The following is a 5,405-nucleotide window of genomic DNA, read 5'->3' on the forward strand; positions in this document are numbered from 1 at the left end:
TGTGTGTGTGTGTGTGTGTGTGTGTGTGTGTGTGTGTGTGTATGTGGGTGAATTAGTTTGTTTGTTTTTCTTTCTTTTTTTTTTTTTTTTAGCTCCCACCAAGCAAACGGAAAGGACATTCTTGGGGGGGAGGGGAGAGAGGGAGGAGGGAGGGAGGTGTCGGTGACGGGCCATAATAATCATATACAGTGTATATTGACAAAAAAAATAAAAATAAAAAAAAATAAAGTTAAGCATGAAGAACTGGAAAAAAAAATCATTGTCTTAAATTCTTTTTAGAAACACTGACTTTTTTTGGGGGGAGTGGGGTGGCTATGTGGTATGGGGATCTGAACCCTGCACTGACTTTTTTTTTGGTAACCATTTATACTGGAGTACAGTACATTATACTGTAGTATAGTACATGCAGCAGAATATACCTGTGAATATAAAATACTTTCTTAAAATCTTCATTGTTGGAATCCTTTGAAGTCTAAATTATAGAATGCCCACTACTTTGAGAAAATGGTTGAGAAGTACAAATGTCTACATATGTTGGCCACTGAAATAATCTAAGGCTAACTGGAATAATATTCATAGCACACCAGGAATGCATACATAATTTACTTATGTTATTAAAACACATCCCATAAAATTCAAGATCTTATAGGATTATTTATGTAAATCCGTTAAGGGGTTGCCTGGAAACACATTTTTTCTTCTTTCTCTTTTCTTCTTTTTAAAGTCCTATATGAGTGAAGTCTTTTTTCTTCCTCAAATGAAATGACCACCTTTATTTGTGTCTACTGCCTCTTCTCTTCATTGCAGCAGTGCATTATGGACAGTACCATTTTCCTTTTGGTGCTTCTGTCAACCCAACACTTCTATAATGGAACCATTTTATAGGGCAGTCTTGGTTATCACATCCCACCATCTCACCATAATATACCTGATTACAAATGCAATACCAAGGTTCATTTGGGTCATAAGTCCAATCAACCTGACTGTTTGCATCAGATTCTGGCAATACTATTGTTCGTTGAGAGATTTCTTGTACAACAGTTGATGATGAAGAACACAATAAGGAAGAAGAAGAGGAGGAAGGTGATGACTGCTGGCTTAAAGACTGTTGTTTTTGCTTTTTTGACCACTCTGTGAGTTGACTACTGATGAACTTTTATTCTTTTTTTTTTTAAAAGATGACCGGTAAGGGGATCTTAACCCTTGATTTGGTGTTGTCAGCACCACGCTCAGCCAGTGAGCGAACCGGCCATCCCTATATGGGATCCGAACCCGCGGCCTTGGTGCTATCAGCACCGCACTCTCCCGAGTGAGCCACGGGCCGGCCCCATGAACTTTTATTCTTAGCTAGTATTCTTGTGAATGCTGAAGATGGTGAATAGCCAGCTGTTTCCCTGACCACTGAAAATTCTTTTTCAAGGTGAAAGTCATTATTCTTAAATGCTTCATAACTGACTTTTGAACTTGATGTTCTTCATCCCTCTTTCATCTGAGCTGTAGCTTGAACTGCTTGAGCTGCTGCCATGGTAACTGCCCCTGTACCAGTTCCTAAAGATAATGAGCCAATGTTACGGGATGTCAGAGGTTTGGAAGAATTCACATTGTAAGCATTGTTGGAAGAGGCTGTAGAATTGTTATTTCAACAACCTAGCGTATTGTCCTTAGAGGCATCTGATATAAGGGTAGATAGAAGAGTTTCAGATTTAAATTTTTCTTCAGAATATAGTCTGTTATATGGTGAGAAGTTAGATTATATTTCCTTTTTTCCACTGGTATATGTGAATGAGGCATGGTGATTGTTTACTAGCTGTGAAGGTATCTAATTCTAAAGATTGCTTCTTTAATATTTCTTTAGTTCCAGCATTATCACTTTCCAGCTCCATTTAAAATTTCACTAGTTCCTGATTCAGCTTTCTCAAGTGTTGATCTATCAAGTCATATATATGTTTTGCCAACTGTACCTTCTCATCTGTGTCTTCCAAAGCTTTATAGCAGTAGTCTTTTTTGATGGATGCTATTTGTTCTTCTCTCCAGCCAGGTTTATTTTCTTTGTATGCATAAAGAAATCATTGACTCTTTGTTCTAGTTGATCCATTGCAGTCTGCACCTACAGATCCATCTTGCGCATCTATGTGAAGCAGTCTTGCAGGTTCATCAGAAGCTGCTCAGTCATTTCCCGATAGTCCTCCAGGTACAACATTGTGACCCTTAGTGCTGGTGGGAGCCAAGGAATCTAGGGGTTTATTTGTGTCACTCACTGTCACCAGAGTTTTGTCTATTCTGGGGGGAAAAAAAAATGAAATGAAATGAAATGAAATACCTGTCTTTATCCCTGCTTATATTCTTTGCTCTGAAATCTACTTATATATTAATATAGCCTTTCAGCTTTCTTTTGAATATAGTTAGCATGGAATGTCAATTTGTCTCATTAATTGTGATGATAATGTGTATTATTTGCTTAAAAGTTTTTTTTTTACTGTAAAGTTAATTAATTAGTATTTTGTACTTATTTATTAGTAATTAGTAAGTATTTTGTGGGGTGGTACTTTAAGATTATATAAATGTCCTCTTATGAAACTTTTTTTATTAGTTTTAACATTCATTAATGAGGTTTCTCCTCAAACAGTTATTACTGTGATGCTTGCCGAATGGTGATTTTCTAATTTCATTATTCTTTCTTCACTTATTAATTGGCATTTTTTGGTGAGGTAGAGCTTTCCTTTCTGAAGCATTTGTAAACATGTCTAATTAAAATATGTGGTGGCACTAACACAAAATGTAGGAGGGAATGTATACACGGAATAGTGCCCTTCCAAAGATGTCCACATCTCATACTGGCCAGCCAACAACAACAACAAAAAACAAAACAAAGATGTCCACGTCCTAATCCTGGAACCTGTGAATACCCTACATGCAAGTGGGACATTGAAGATGTGGTTAATTTAAGGATCTTGAGATGGAGGCATTATCCTCGGTTATCTGGGTGAGCCCAATGTAATCACAAATGTCCTTATAAGTAAAAGACAGCTGCAGGAGAGTCAGAGAAGGAGATTTGAGGACAGAATCAGAGATCAGAGTGATGTGACTGAGGCCACAATTCAAGGAATGCCAGCAGCCTCTAGAAGCTGGAAAAATCAAAGTGATAGATTCTCCACTAGAGCCTCCAGAAAGGGACACAGTCTTGCCAATACCTTAATTTTTTACTTTTCCCTTGACTGCAAGATGAAATCCTTTAGTCTGTCATTTTCTGTAGTTGAAAGGTACCTCTAAAGGCTTGATTAGATACAGGTTAAAGATTTTTGGTGCGACTACTTCACAGGTGGTGCATAGGAGGCACATAATGCCTTCTTGTTCCACTATTAGTGATGCTAATATTGATCACTGTGTTAAGGTAGACTTTGCTCCCTTCATCTTAGTTCGCCCAGTCCATTTTGGACTACGGACCTCTAGAATTATAAGGTACTACATTTGTATTTGTGGTAATTTGTTACAGCAGCAACACAAGGGAACACTAAACGCAGTTAACATGTTTTAAAGTTTTTGCATTGTCCAGGCAGAGGTAAAAGTTCTAATATAAGGTAGACTGTAATAAATCAAGGAGGCATGTTGTAATCTCTAGGGTACTAAAACATATTTTTTAAAAAAGTTTAACAGCAAGCTATTACATGGCTAAAAGGGAATGAAGAAAAATATTTGAGGCTGGCTGGTTAGCTCAGTTGGTTAGTGTGGTTTTGTAACACCAAAGTCAAGGGTTTGGATCCTGGTACTGGCCAGCCACCAAAAAAACCCCAAAAAACAAAAAACAAGAAAACAACAACAACAACAACAAAAAGAAAAACGTTTGATTAATCCAAAAGAAGGCAAGAAAGGAGAAAAAAGGATAAAAGAACACTTGGGACAAATAGAAGACAGATAGCAAGATGACAGATATAAATCCAAATATATCAGTAATCTCATTATTAAATGTAAATGGACCAAATAATGCAGTTCAGAGCAGAACTTGTTAAGAAGATTTTAAAGGAAATAATACCAATCTAACATCAAACTTTTCTAGAGTACTGAAAAATTGTAAACACTTCCCAGTTCTTTTTATGGAGCCAGTGTAACCTTTATACCAAAACCTGACAAGAAAAATCTCTTTCATTGATGCAATGTTCATATGGGAAAAAATGATTCTTGACTACTACCTTATCCTACACATAGAAAGCAGTTCCAGATGGATCATAGATCTAAATTGTAAAAGGTAAAGTAACAGTGATTCTAGAACAACACTGTTCAATTGAAATATAATTTGAGCCACATTTGTTATTAAAAAAATTTTAATAGCCACAGTAAAAAAGTAAAAAGAAATGTGAAATTAATTTTAATAATATATTTTACGTAACTCAGTATATCAAAGTTATTGTCATTTCAGTATCTAATCAATATAAAATTATTGAGATAATTTGCATTCTTTTTTCCTATTAAGTCTTTGAAATCTATTATGTGTTTTTTACTTATAGCACATCTCATTTTCAACAGGGCACATTTCAATTGCTCAATACCCATGTGTGGCTAGTGGCTACTATATTGGACAGCATAGATATAGAACATTTTTATTGCAGAAAGTTCTATTAGACAGTGCTGCTCTTGTCCCACCTTCTGGATTTTTCTGTTTCTGCATATTGTCATTTAATTTCATCCTTTATTCCCTGTTGTTTCCTGTAAATTGGAAGTTAGCTCTAAAGGCTTAATTAGACACAGGTTAAAGATTTTTGGTGAGAATACTTCATAGGTAGTGCATAGGAGGTACAAAATGCCTGATTGTCCCACTATTAGTGACACCAGTATTGATCAATGGGTTAAGATGGACTTTGAGTTTTGTTCTCTTGAGTTTTCATCTTGCAGTGAAGGGAAAAGTATACAGTATCTGGCAAAGATCTCAGAATGTTAGTAGTTTCTCACCATTTCTGGTCTTCTGAACAAGAATTCGCTTTCCTCCTTGCAGCTTTCTCATCTCACAGGAGAATTGAGAGGTTGTTTGTCTATCCATTGACCATCTGACTGAACAGAAAAATATTTATTGAACAACTGCTTTGGGTGTCTCTCTCTCACTCCCCTCTCAATCTGTTTTTCTCCCCTAATTCAGATTTGGGATAGATGATTTTCCTCTAAGTAAGAGGGTGAAAAGTAGAGGCACATGTCTATGCTGCGGTTTTCATTGGTATCTGCAACTATTTGGGAATCCCTATGGAGAATCCAAGAAAGTTATTTTTAGGTCTACTTTGGCCAAGTATACGTGACTTTGGTTTATGCCATTAATCTCTGCCTTTTTACTATGTAGTAGTAATACATATTATATAAGTAACACTTACTTAGCAACAACTAGAGCCAGATTTTGTTTATATGGATTTGCTTAGTTAAGA

At 36.1% G+C, this 5,405-nt stretch overlaps 1 pseudogene; it reads right to left on the minus strand.

Moving 5' to 3' along the window:
- Positions 1-772: 772 nt before the first annotated feature.
- LOC103600064 lies at positions 773-2,200 on the minus strand (annotated as a pseudogene).
- Positions 2,201-5,405: the final 3,205 nt, after the last annotated feature.

Source organism: Galeopterus variegatus, unplaced genomic scaffold (assembly GCF_000696425.1).
Source record: "Galeopterus variegatus unplaced genomic scaffold, G_variegatus-3.0.2 Scaffold3212, whole genome shotgun sequence".
NCBI lineage: Eukaryota > Metazoa > Chordata > Mammalia > Dermoptera > Cynocephalidae > Galeopterus > Galeopterus variegatus.